General features: G+C 41.6%; 1 pseudogene; it reads left to right on the top strand.

Annotated features, from left to right (window-relative positions):
- The first annotated feature begins 10214 nt into the window (after positions 1–10214).
- Positions 10215–10295, top strand: LOC128403258 (uncharacterized; annotated as a pseudogene).
- The last annotated feature ends 4781 nt before the right edge of the window (positions 10296–15076 follow it).

Here is a 15076-nt window from a genome sequence, read left to right as displayed (position 1 = left end):
TAGGCAAATAATATTCATGGAAATGTCCCAAACAGAGAATATATATATATATGAGAGAGAGAGAGAGAGAGAGAGAGAGAGGGAATGAGAGAGGGCAACATTTGACATAAAATAAATATTTTGTTAAAAGACTGAATAATTAAAATCCTAAAAGCACATACAGCAGAATTGCCTGACACTCATATCTGAGGTTAGGGGTACTTGAACCACATTGCTGAAAGCTTCACTAAATGACAAAATAGCTGCTTCATGTTCCCCAAAACGAAACAAAAAATATTAGATAAGGCAAAGGGCCATCGCTCAGTGGTACAGCATCTGCTTTGCACACAAAAAATCCTAGCTTCAATCCCTGGTAGGGTTGGGAATGTTCCCTGACTGAAATCCTGGGCAGGTCCTGCCAGTCCGGGTTGACAATACTGAACTAGACAGGACAATACCCTGACTTTATATAAAGAAGTTTCCTATGTTGGTAGGGATTTGAGAAATAAATACTTTCTGCCTGTTAATTACATCCTGATCAATCCACTGTTAATTTTGCTCCAAATATGAATTGAACTGTTAATTGATAGAACAATGAAAAATACAGAAATGTTTGTGTAACTGCATGAGAACAAAAAGTGAAATCCATCAACACAATCCGGTATGAATACATGAATAACCACTGCAATGTAAAAACAGTAATAAAAAGATCACCAATGATCGAATGGAATTGACAAAACAATATTTTTCAATAAGCCTAATTGACAAAGCAACTGCTATTAATAAAGCAATTTGTTATGTGAATATTGTAGGGCTTACACTGTACCATGCTAATTCCTTCTCCAGCAGAATTTACCTAACTGCCATTCCAAATACAGAGAGCTGTGCCAAAAATGTCAAATAAATAAAGACAAAATAAATCAAAATCCTGAAAATTCAAATGTGGGGGGGATAAATTTCAAGAATGGGTATCCAAGGTGCTGAAGTGTTTCCCATATTCTATTATCCTTATTAAAAGGGGTGGGGTGGGGTGGATTTTTATTCCTCTTGCTTCTTTTGTTCATATGGAACTCATATTTGTTAGATATATTTTAATACTATTGCTTAACTTTTGGTTTTGATTGTATGTATTTCTAACCTAGGACTGCCAGACGAGGGATAGATTTTAAATATGGTAAACTAATAAATAGTATGTTGGAACTGTGCCCAAATGTAGGACTTCTCTGCATTCCATACATGCTCCGAATTTCTCAGGGGGAAATGTAAAAATCACACCAATCATATAATGATACTTCATTGAAGATATGTTAACACTTTGCACACAATCTTCAGATACAGAAGTCACATTTTCATGATAATAATTGCAATAAGAGGAATAAACTGTGGAGAAGAAGGATCTCAGGGGGAGGGCTCTAGTGATAGATATCTACTTCCAGCAAATTCTAGGGTGACCAGGTACAGAATAGGGCTTCAGTCCCGTAAATAGTTCTGAAGAAACTGGAGCTGGTTCAGCCCAAATATGGTAGGGTTGTCATACGTCCGAATTTTCCCAGACCATCTTCTTTTGGGGGCGGGGGTAAAATCTGTTTTTTTTGGGGGGGGTTGCAGATGAGCAGTAGGAGCTTCCGGGGTAATTTGCACAACTCAACTGGGGAGCAGGAAGGCTCCCAATCCCCAGCTGAGCCAGTCGCAGTGCTCCCTCTGCTTGTGGGAGGGCAGGGAAGTAGTGTAGGTGGTCTTAAAATCCCATCAGTGGCTACTTATAATGATGGCACTTTTAACTACAGCATCAGAGGCAGTATGAAGAACAGCTGTTGGGGAACATGAAGGGGAGAGGGTTAATGCACTCAGAGATATCTGGAGATGCTAAACTAGATAGGCCTTTGGTGTGATCCAACAGGGTTCTTGGGACCGCAAAGGATTTGATTTAGTACACGTGGAAAGGTGAACTTATCTGATACTCACTTTCTGAAACAACATGAGATCCAAAAACACAGTCATTCTTCAAAAATAATGTTACTGAATTTTGAAGTGCAGTACTGCCGCCAAGTAATGTGTATAAAAATGCATATACTAGGCTAAAGTGTACAAGCAATTGCATATATTAGTGAAAATAACATAATATGTGGGGAAATTGCTTTGCAAAAATGTGTACATTGGGGAAAAATAGCATACAAACATGCGGCTATCAGGAAAACGTCACACTAAATTTTCATGAGGACTTTAAGTAAAAATTCACAAACAGATGTGAAAATATGGAGAACTGAATTTAAGGTTGGAAAAATGAGAAAGCGAGATACACTGAAACTCACGAATTCACCCTTCTCTACTTCTGACATTCTTATTTTGAGTTTGACACAGCTCTAAGGGAACTGGACCTGACTCAAAATAGGGGCCGCCTATTCAGGCAGGGGAAGTTTGTCTCTGGAGTTCTCCCCTTTAAATACCTTGCCCCATTCCTAAACTCACAAAACAGCCCTGATTCCATGCCACAACAGTCACACTGCAAATAGCTGTGCTGTGGGAGCTTTGATTGGGACCACAAAAGGAATCATAGCAGTGCTTTTATTGCTGTCAAAAAGCCTGGCTAACGAACACTTGCCTGCCTAGTCAAATTAAAGCTTGAATTACCATCTCTGCCTTTGTTGTGCATATATATTAAGCCATCTTTGTTTTTTGACATCATGGTTTCCAACAGTTGTCATGAACTGTATAGAGAGACGGTCTGGGAACTGTCTATTTTTCCTGCGTATCACGGAGGGGAAACATACGTTAAGAGTCAACAATGGATACATCAAGTGCTCTTGCTGTCTCAAGGATGTCAGCCTAAATTACTTTTTGTTGCTAGCATTTCCCTTGCTGTCCTTGGATGGGCAATGCAAAGAACAGAACCCTATGAGATGTCAGGCCCAGCCTGATGGCTGAGTGCAGTCTGACATTACCATACTGAGTATGCCTTCACCCTTTGCCGGTTGGGAAAGACATGATATGGGAAGGTGATACCATCATGAAGCTTGGAGATATTATGTCTGATAGTACACTCTACAATGGTGGTGGGGAGTCATTTTCAGCATGAGGGCAGCATTCCCTTCTAGGTAATATTCTAGGGGCCACAAGCCAGGGGTGGCAGGGCCAGAAGCAAAAGTGGAATAGCAAATGTTAATTTACTCACACGCCACTCTCTATTCCATTTCCAGGCAACATGCAACATATCAAGGTCCTCAAAGTATGATATTTTATACATACTCTTGTATCTGCTTTCAAAAGGGAAATCCCATAGACAAGAACAGTTATGCTCCTCTTGAGTAGCTGTGATTGCAATTATTTATTTAGGTTGGCTTTGTACTTCATAATGCATAAAATACTACTTGGCCAATCTCCTTGCCTTTGTGCCCCGGGAGAATGGAAGGCGGGGGGGGGGAGCACATCCCACCAAAAGCTGTACATTTTAATATACTTGTTTGGAAGACTCATATTTTATTCACTTCCCTTTGAGAAACTTTACACAGATCATATCAAGAAAGTGGGGAAAGGAGTGAGCCAGACTGGCAGCTGCTATAACAATAATTTTACATACACATATGAAAAGCCCCAGCTATGACCACACACACATACACAAAGCTAGCATGATGTACATTGGATGCCAACTCATGCGATTCCTATACAGGGATGCTAGAGGGATCCACTGGTCTGAGTTCCAAAGCTAACTCACCTGATTGGCACTGATCTCCACAGACTACTGTGGGCACTGGAATGCTGCAATGTACAGGAAAAATATGCTGCCTACATGAGTGCACAGAAGCAGCAATCTTTTCATCCTCTGCAATGATCCTGGGGCAGATGATATATCACTATCTCCAACAGTGCTATTTTTCTAGAAATGGCAACAGCACCCACCTGAGAGGTGCTGGAACTGAGTTCCACTGAGTTCCATCTGGAAAAAAGCCTTGACCTCCAATCACTCTCAGGGGCACATACAACCCCATTTTCGATGTGCATTGAAGTAGTCACACTTTCTAGACACTTGGAACAGCTATTGCAAATACACACACACACACACACACACACGAACAGACTTAAGACTAAACACATGTAAAATTGAAACAAAACCACATTTAGACCAAATGTAGTCTGATCCATCCATTTTTTTCCTCCTGCATAGCCCAAATTTCTGTCATTTTTTATAAGACCCCTGACGCATCAGATAAAAAAGAAATGTACCCTGATTACTAAATATCCTATTGCTGTAAGGAAAAAAAACAATTGCAAAAGTGGATGATTTGTAACTCATGGGTGAATGTCTCAGGTTCCGTCCCTGGCATCTTTAAGTAGGACTGTGAGACTTGGTATAAGGAAGCTCACTATGTACAAGGTGGACTTTAGCAACCGAGAAGAGCCATTCTCGTGTTGCCACCCTCTGCACCTCCCTCAGAGGGGAGAAGGGCCTCAGATGACTCAGGGTCCAGGTTGGTTCATATGGAGAGAATTGGTCCTTGAGGCATTTGGTACATAAAGCTTTTTACATCAAAACCAGCACTTTGAATTGTGCCTGGAAACTATTTGGTATGCAATGGAGCTATGTCCAGCTTTGTGTTATGTATTCAGACTGTCTTGCCCAGTAGAATCTATGGGTTGCATCCAATATAAGTTCTGCTTGGAGCAGCTCCACTGATGTTAATGGACATGACTAACTTAGGTTTGTTCATTCTAGTGGGTCTACCCTATGTAGAACTTAGCTGGATGCAACCCTATAAAAATAATCTATTTTCTTCTGGATTTAAAATGAATGTTTTCCCCCCTTTTCTTGGTGTGTCGGTAACTATGTCATGGCAAATGGCAAAGGACTGCTATTATACCCAGCCAGATCACATGCAAATTTCCCTAGAAGTGCTAATATTCCAAGTGTGGAATGAATCCAAAAATTAGAACATAATTCTAAACTTCAGTGTCATTAGAGAAAATAAATGTTTTCCTTAGAGAAAGTAATAGACAGTTTCTAACGTTATGGTACATTAGCCTCTTTGATGCCCTTGCATATGATGCCATCATCTTTAATGCACATATTAAAGAGAAAGACGTTAGAGTTAATAAAGGGAATAGTTTCAATATCTGTACACTTACTGGAAAGTGTCAATTATTTCTACTCTGTAGGGCAGTTAAAAAGGTCTTCAGAGGACCTTATTTCCATTAGATAGTGACTATGTCCAAAATATTGAAATCATACATTTAACCATTATTTTGACTGACAGGTGTTCAAAAGGGCTCTCCCAAAGCATGAATGCTCTGTTGTGGTGGTTTCATAGATTCATACTATGCCCAATTGTCACTTCATGGATTCAGTTAGACTATATTGTTATAGGTTTGCAGGGGGCAAGGATCTCCTGGGTGCCAGTTCTTCTCATAATATATGAAATTAGTAACTATGGGGTATGAACAACGAATTTAGCAAGACCTAAAAAATAAGCCAAGCCAGCTTCCTTGGGAGATTGGCTGAGAGAGGTGCCATCAAAAAACAAAAACAGATATGGGCAGAGACAGTACCCTGACAAATCTAATGCCCTTTGAATCTAATGCTGGGCCACTGTAGGGAGCAAGCCCCTCTTGAGGTGTGATACTCGGAACCCTCTCTCCACCCAAAGTCAGGTGTAAATATGTGTAAGTAAGCCATGTGATGGTTTATGTGTAAGTATATGTGTGAGTAAACCATGTAAATATGTGTAAGTAAACCATAGGAAATCAGCCCTGAGTGCTCACTGGAAGGACAGATCGTGAAGCTGAGGCTCCAATACTTTGGCCACCTCATGAGAAGAGAAGACTCCCTGGAAAAGACCCTGATGTTGGGAAAGATGGAGGGCACAAGGAGAAGGGGATGACAGAGGACGAGATGGTTGGATAGTGTTCACGAAGGATAGTGTTGGATAGTGTTCATGAAGCTACCAGCTGCGGGAGGCAGTGGAAGACAGAAGCGCCTGGCGTGCTCTGGTCCATGGGGTCACGAAGAGTCGGACACGACTAAACAACAACAACAACAAACCATAGACACTACAGCCTCTGCTGCATCTCATTTTCCCCAAAGGAAACATAAACCCTTATAAACTGTCAAGACCCCTGGGATCTTGCACACTGTCAGGCTGCCATAAAAGCCCTTCTGTCTGTTGTCCGATGCTGTAAGCAGACCAGGCACAGTGTTTGCAGTAATTAACTTTATTGTTCAGTAACCAAGGAGTCAGCACACAACACATCCATCAAATAAGCAAGTCAGTCGCAAAAGCTAAAGTTCCGGCCCCTTTTTCCCCGCCCCTTATTTATACCTCCCTCCTTCTTCTTTTTCACTGTGACTCAGCTATTCTTAATTGTTCTAGCCTTTTCTCAACCCTTCATTCCTGCACTGAGAGTGGGGGAAGGGAAGGAGCTGAATCAAGACTGTATTGCAAAATATAATAATAATAATAATAATAATAATAATAATAATAATAATAATAATAATATATTTATACCCCTCTGCCACTCTGGGCAGCTTCCAACTGAATATTAAAAACAATACAGCATCAGACATTAAAAACTTCCCTAAACACTTGTCTTTTAAAAGTAAAATAGTTGTTTATTGCCTTGTCATCTGCTGGGAGGGCGTTCCACAGGGCAGGCGCCACTACCAAGAAGGCCCTCTGCCTGGTTCCCTGTAACCTCACTTCTCGCTCCTGCTCCTTCTCTATCACCATCTGTGGCTACCTCAAGCCTCTCCCCTTCACCCTCAGTCTCTGCTGATGATTCCTCCCTGACCCACCAGTCTGAACCTAGTTCAAAGTCCTCTTCCCCCTCAGGTGCCTCCTGGACCACAGGCTGCCACCACTCTTCCTCGTTCAGCCAGTCCCTGACAAAGGACCACATGCCAGCACTGGGTGGAGCCAAGGGCAGAACTGGGTGGCGCAACAAATGTAAATCTTACCTTTGTACAGTAGACTAGTTTTGACACACATGTACACAACTCTTTGAGGACACTTTCCAGCCAGGCAAAAACACCTGAGATGTGAAGCAGGGTCACTGAGGTGGTATCCTGGAGGGACATCACTGTCGGGTTCATGGGGAAGTGCTTACCTTTTCTCACTGGTGATATCAGGTTATTTTTTGTTTGCTTTTACTGCCACCAACACAACAGCAGACTTCACCCTTTTTTTTTAACACTTTTTTTTTAGCATCAGAATGCCTCAGACACAGCAACATTTATTTTGATGGAATAATGGCCAGTATATGCATAAAGGGCAGCCCCCCAATTCCCTACCATCATACTCCAATTTCAGCAACCTTCATCTCAGCTCTAGCATATATACATCACATTTTTGATGCTGTGTAGAATCATTGTTGCTAAAACCTCCAGAGATATTCTCACTTACATATGTTCAATCATCATCCCACAGATGACAGCTGTACCCTATCTGCTTGTCAGCCAAGCACATAACCAAAAAATGTCTGAAACTGTGATTCTTCTCATAATGAGCCTCTTACCAGAAACTTCTTACGAAGATTCAGTTGTATGCATGGTCGATCAGAAGTGATTCCCACTGAATTCAATGGGGCTCACTTCCCCATAAAAGGTATTATTTATATTTTACATGGATTCTATGGTTGAAAAGGTACACTCTTTTCTTCATTCTTTTATCTGATATTTTGCAGCTGACAGAGATGTTGCAATAAACACATATTAGTTTGTTTCATACTGATAGACAGTGAACCTTTTTCACTGAATCAATTTACAATTAGTCATTACAATAATTTACAACTGGTTGACTGTCTCAGAGATCAATGACTCATCTGGACAGTACATTTCAGAGCTTCTGTTACAAAAAATAATATTTATACAGCTTGATTATTTAAAGTGATCATTTTCTTTAAATTCAAAAGAATCAATAGCTTTTCCTGCCAATAATATTATCTAAGCACAAAACACAAAATAGGTTTTGATTGCTCCTTAGATGTTTAGATCATCTTCTCCTAGTTCATAATTTGCAAGGTTCAGAGTCTGCCTGCTATATGCTATAACCCATGTCCACATTGTAGCTTAGAATGAATAGGGATTTATCTTGCTAGTCTGATTGTTGCAAACTTTGTCATATAGGTTTGCCAATTTTTCCAAAAAGGATGTGTCTCAGGTGTTTGAAATATCTTGACTCAGTGATGTTCTCTCTACAAGACGAGCAAGAACACTAAAAGAGGGCATGGAGAAGAGCCAGTAGGCGATTTTGACTAGAAAAGAGTATGAGAATCCCCATCCATTCCATGTGAACACCTGCACAGCTATTATAACTGACTAAGAGCACAATCCAAAGGCAAGATCTGCTGGGATGAGCAAGGTTAGGAGTCACTCATTTGGTCTACATCAATGTAACTCCCTCATCCTGGCTCAGCCAGAGACATATCTCCCTCTCCCAGCGTAGATCTTAAGGCAGGGGTCAGCAAACTTTTTCAGCCGCAGGCCGGTCCACTGTCCCTCAGACCACGTGGTGGGCCGGACTATATTTGGGGGGGGGGGATGAACGAATTCCTATGCCCCACAAATAACCCAGAGATGCATTTTAAATAAAGGGATACATTCTACTCATGTAAAAACATGCTGATTCCCGGACCGTCCGCAGGCTGGATTTAGAAGGCGATTGGACCAGATCCAGCCCCTGGGCCTTAGTTTGCCTACCTGTGTCTTAAGGCCTAAAAGGGGGGACTGGTGGGGCCAAACAAGATTAGGGGAGTTTAGGCTGCATTCTAAGTCCATCCAGCTCATCCATGTGACAAGGTAACCCAACGTAAATTAAGACAGCAAAAAGGGTGATGCAACTCAAACTCTGTTTTAAAGGCTCCTCCCCTCCCTTGGCCAGCAGTAACCCTACTCCTGAATGGTGTTTGGATCTGGTGTACTTTATGTCATCTTAATTTAAAGCAGCATAATCTATTGCAGCTACCTGTATTTAGGATTTCCCTTTACAATTGGAACAGATTTGGGGCATGTTTTCTCTCTCATTCCTCCTACCCCCAATACTAAGAGGCTGTTAAATGAGCGATCTTCTATTAGTCTGCCCAATTTCAACCATTGCCTACCATTGGGGGCACAATCATGAATTAAGTCTTCTATACTCCATCACCTGCCAAATAACAACCTTCCAAATGATATCCCTCTTGTCTGGTTTATTCCATTAGGGCAGTCCTAGCAGAAGCAAATGAGAATTGGAACACATTCTCCAGTTTTTTCTGAATGGGACTCTTAGCTCTTGACTCGCTTACTTACATATCAATTTAGAACTCTTAGCTGGATTTAAATTGAGTTGAGACCAACCTGCTTAAGACAAAATTGCATCTTTTCCCTTACAGAATGTTCTGTAGCAGATTAGAACACGAACAAAGAGAGGGGGGGTATCATATTATTACAATCTGAGAAGCCCTTGTAAAATCATTCTCTCTATATACTAATAGCAAATCCAGTCCTCCCAGTACTATCCCTACACACACACACACACACAGCTAAAAATGGCACTACCCACACATGAGAGGAGGTTTCAGCAGGCTTGGGAGAACCCTGAGGTTTACAGAAGAAAGGAAGAAAGGAAGAAACTCCTCACGGGAGGAAAAACAAAGCAACCCAATGAAAAATGTTGTCATTGGCCATGGAATACTCACTGACTGTTAAGGGAAGCTCATGCATAACATCCATCTGTAACCTTGTGCAAACAGACAACTGAGATGGACACTTTTTACAGTTATTCATACAGGTATATAATGTTCAATAAGTACACAATCTCAATACCTGTCTGCACAACAGTTGAGCTTTACAAATCCACAGCTGTGCACCTTTTCACACAAACACTTATACATGTGCAGATGCAGCTTGCCCTTACGTCCAGTGTGATGTGTGAACAAATCTACAAGATGAAACAGAGGGGCTGGCTGGGACTACTGATCAGAGAGCACTCCATACACCAACACTTACATACTTCTCAGTGGCCTTGGTCATGTTGTCTTGCTCCTTAAGAAAATTTTACTGACGTGAATTGAAAGCCAATGCAAAAGTCTTCGCATGGAATTAAGCAGTATCACCACTTAATGTGCTTGAGCAAGGTTGTCCTAGTTCAAAGCTCAGCTAATTAAAATTTAGGCTTAAAACTGATTTTGGTAGCTGTATGAGCTAATGGGGCATGGAATACCAAGAGGGGTCCTCATTATATCTCCAATTTGCACAGATGCCAGTGTCTATCTTTGATATGGCAGTGGTGATATCATAGCCAATGAGGTTAATCCGAGGTGTGATTATTGCTAATTGAAATTGCTCCTTAGGAGGCCCCTGTTATGGCGGCAGGCTGAAGATAGTGCTATGCATGCAGGATAACTTCTAGGGAGCAACTTGAAGGCAACCATAAGCTTGGACCATCTCTCTATCTCTGTTACTGTTGCCAGAAGAAACATTTTCAAACAGATATTTATATATATAGAATGCTGAGCTGACGGAATGTATAGAATGCTGAGCTGTACCCTTGTGGTACAGCATGGACTTGGCAAGACATAGATTCCAGGTTTGGTTTTTGACAGCTGCAGGTAGGGCTAGGAAAGACCCATCAATGAAACCCTTGAGAGTCACTAACAATGAGTACAGAGAATACTGAACAAGATATTGGTGAACATGGCAACAAGTCCATTCTCCTGCTTTGTCGGCAGGCGTCTTTGTGGGCAGGTCCTCAATCTCCCTTGAAAACCAGCCTATTGCAGGCCGGATCCTATTCCTGTCTTCAAAAGGGCCAATGGCAGACCACCGGGATTAAATTTACGGCATGTAATGCCTTAAGAGAGAATATTATGAAAATGATATACAGGTGGTACATGACCCCAGTCAAGCTTGCAAAAATCTACCATTTGCCCGATAATAAGTGTTGGAAATGTAAGGAAAATGAAGGTACATTCTTTCACCTTTGGTGGACGTGCCCCAGGATTAAGGCTTTCTGGGAAATGATATATAATGAATTGAAAAAGGTATTTAAATATACCTTCTTGAAGAAACCAGAGGCCTTTCTCTTGGGTATGTCAGGCCAAGTGGTGCTAAAGAAGGACAGAACTTTTTTCATGTATGCTACAACAGCAGCAAGAATACTCATCGCAAAGTATTGGAAGACGCAAGATCTACCCACTCTGGAAGAATGGCAGATGAAACTGATTGACTGTATGGGATTGGCAGAAATGACGAGCAGAATCCGTGACCAGGGAGAAGAGTCGGCAGAAGAAGATTGGAAAAAATTTAAGGATTATTTACAGAAATATTGTAAAATTAAGGAATGCTGAATGGTGTTGGATTGAAATTGAGTGGTTTCTAGCTGTAATGATATAAAGGAACATAGATGGGGAAAAAAGGGTTTGAAAAATAGGGTAATATTATAAGCTGTAATGCTTTAAGTGAAGGATTTGCTGAACAAATAACTTAAATTGGGATATAAGGAGGAGAAGTATGAGGAGGTCTGAGAAACTTGTTATTGAAAAGTATGATTTATGAACTATATGTCTTTTTTAATGTTTTTGTTTGTTCCGTTTTTGTTTGTTTGTTTAAAAAATTGGAAAATTTAATAAATATTCTTTAAAAAAACAAAAAACAACAACAAAAGGGCCAATGGCAGAGGGGGTTGGTTGGTGGGTGCAGGACCAACTGACCAATTGCGGCTCTTGGCACTATGCTCAGGGGAAGTTTCAATGACTGGCCTGTGGGGCCTTTCGGCATCTCTCCCACTCCACCAGTTCTCATATAAACAAAATGCTTAAGTCTAATTAATGCATGAGTGGGGTTAATGCCATAGAGTAACCTGTCACTCACCTTGTGAGGAGGGAAGTCAGCCCTATTGTTCCCTCAGTCTACCACAGTGTTTCCCAAACTTGGGTCTCCAACTGTTTTTGGACTACAATTCCCATCATCTGGTCCTGCTAGCTAGGGATGATGAGAGTTGTAGCCCCAAAATAGCTGGAGACCCAAGTTTGGGAAACACTGGTCTACCATGTGAACTCCAGTGTGTAAAGAGGTCTGAGCTGGTTGCTCCAAGCTCAGAAATCATGGCTTTTCTACAAAGCCATTGTGTTCCTGTACCAAATAATTGAGGAACTTTCACCATGGACAGCCCTGGTTCTTTACATGGTGAGTGTACACGAAATGGGGTTGGAGATGCCTTATCCAAAATAAGAGATTTTGCTACATATTTCTTTAATGAAAGTTTCACTAGCTGGTCAATTAATCCATACTTGTTGGGAGTTGATACATATGCTCTCGGGCAACCTCAACTTACTCCATATAAGTAAACCTCAACAATGTGCTATAACAATTTTGGCATAATAGACAGACACAACAGAGACTGAAACTCCCTCACTTTTATATGACCAATGCCTCTTGTCAAAACAAACAGCAGAGTGAATCTTTAGCAGGATGGACACATTGGAAAAGGAAGTTTCTGGTTTGAATGCCATTAATTGGTACACTGATCAGGTTAGTGGAGACAGGAATTCTAATTTTAGCACCACAGAAAGGACGTACTAGCAAAGAAACTGGAGTTGGTGATGATTTAATGGTACATCAAGATGGGGTCTGAGCTTGCTAAGTCCCTATTTGATTCAGTAGCTAAACAATTAAATGACATGTATAAGATTGGAACTTGAACTCAGAGACCTGCTTGTACACCAATATGAAAGCTCAGGAGATGGATTTGGAGGAGTTGACCTAACCCCTTCAGGTCCAAGGCTACAGATAGCCTTGACCTAACCCCTTCAGGTCCAAGGCTACAGATAGTAAATAAGTATGCTCATAACCCACTTGCTATCTTTCAAGGAAATTATCTCGGTCCATCAATTTATCTAATTTGTTCAAGCCCTAATCTGGCATCTTTTGATTGAACTCTGGAGGCTACAGGTCAACACTCTATGTTTCCTGCCCTGAAGAAGCGTCTCCACCCCCATCGTTCTGCCCAGACACTGAGGTCCCGAGCCGAGAGCCTTCTGGCAGTTTCCTCCCTGCGAGAAGCCAAGTTACAGGAAACCAGGCAGAGGGCCTTCTTGGTAGTGGCACCCGCCCTGTGGAACGCCCTCCTACCAGATGTCAAAGAGAAAAACAACTACCGGACTTTTAGAAGACATCTGAAGGCAGCCCTGTTTAGGGAAGCTTTTAATGTTTAATAGACTATTGTATTTTAATTTTCTGTTGGAAGCCACCCAGAGTGGCTGGGGAAACCCATCCAGATGGGTGGGGTATAAATAATAAATTATTATTATTATTATTATTATTATTATTATTATTATTATTATTATTATTATCATTGATGCCTCTCTTGCCCAACGACTAGCAAAGGGGCCTAGGCACCATCCATGCCTTTCGGCGGAACATTCTAAGCAAGACGCTCCCTCTCAGCCTCAGTCCCATCTGCAGTATGGAGACAGACAATAATAGCCATTTTAATGCTGAGGCTTGCTGTTAGAATTACTGTAAGGTATTGCTTTTGAAGCACTTTGAACCCTTGAAACTGAAACAAGAAGGGCTAAGTGTTATTATAAAGCATTTTGAACTATCTCCTCTTTGCTTTGCACAGTTCATTTCTTTAATTAACTGTCTCAAGAGCTGCATCTGTAACATTTTACTCATTTCCAGAGAGTGTTCAGAAGCTACCCTGATAAGTCATTAGGTTGAACCAAAGCCTTGGCTAGGTTTAATTAATTTAAATATTTGTGGCAGAACGATATGCAGGGGAGTGTTGTTCTTAATCAGTACAGACAGGGCTGTTCTGTTCAGCAGAACTGCTCCATCTCATGCCGACAATAAGAGCAGACTATGATAGAAGGAATGTTAATGTTAGTACAAGGGCAGGGAGAAAGGCTCGCTGATCCCAACACATGCTTCATTATCTGATAAGTGCAATACAAATCAGTGTGACATTCAATTACAGGTAATAACCCATCTTACACTTATCCGCATTTTGGGGTTACTGTGGGGCAGCTGGAGGGACTCTGAAAAAGGACTTCATATAAGAGGACACTTCCCTTGATCCCTCAAAGGAAAGCTAATTCTTCTGTAGCTTGAAGTTGGGAGAGAAGCTAGACTCTGCAAGCGTGGCAGTTCTCTTTTACAAATGCCAAAAAGATTTTTCAGCTGAGGGAGCTCCAATCTTTTATTACAGGGGTGGAGAACCGGACAGAGCTTCTGTGGCAGCCAGCCAAGTTTGACAACATACCCTCCAACATTTCCCCAGTAAAAAGAGGGATGCCCTATTTTAAATAACAACAACAACAACAACAACAACAGTAGTAGTAGTAGTAGTAGTAGTTTTGGATACCCCACCCATCTGACTGGCTTGCCCCAGCCACACTGGACAACTACCAACATATATAAAGGTAAAGGGACACCTGACCATTAGGTCCAGTCGTGGCCGACTCTGGGGTTGCGGCACTCATCTCGCTTTATTGGCCGAGGGAGCCGGCATACAGCTTCCGGGTCATGTGGCCAGCATGACTAAGCCGCTTCTGGCGAACCAGAGCAGCGCACAGAAACGCCGTTTACCTTCCAGCCGCAGCAGTACCTATTTATCTACTTGTACTTTGACGTGCTTTTGAACAGCTAGGTTGGCAGGAGCAGGGACCGAGCAACGGGAGCTCACTCCGTCGTGGGGATTCAAACCGCCGACCTTCTGATCAGCAAGCCCAAGGCTCTGTGGTTTATTTTTTTAAAAAAATAATGTTTTATTATTAAATAATGTTTTATTACAAGGCTCTGTGGTTTAGACCACAGCACCACCCGCGTCCCTTCCAACATATATAAAAACATAGTAAAACATTAAACATTTAAAAACTTCCATGTACAGGGCTGCCGTCATATGTCTTCTAAATGTTGTATAGTTATTTATCTCCTTGGCTCAGGGATCACATAACTCCATACCCTCCAACATTTCTCCAATGAAAATAGGGGCATCCTAAGGCAAAGCGGGACATTCCAGGATCAAATCAGAAACCAGGCTGCCTTCTCTCAACCTGGGAATATCCCTGGAAAATAGGACACTTGAAGGGTCTCTGACAATGATGTCAGTGTACTGGAATGTCACAGAAG

The sequence above is a fragment of the Podarcis raffonei genome, chromosome 15 (genome assembly GCF_027172205.1).
Source record: "Podarcis raffonei isolate rPodRaf1 chromosome 15, rPodRaf1.pri, whole genome shotgun sequence".
Taxonomy (NCBI): Eukaryota; Metazoa; Chordata; class Lepidosauria; order Squamata; family Lacertidae; genus Podarcis; species Podarcis raffonei.
The sequence above is the reverse complement of the archived record's forward strand: the minus strand, read 5'-3'. Positions and strand labels throughout refer to the sequence as shown.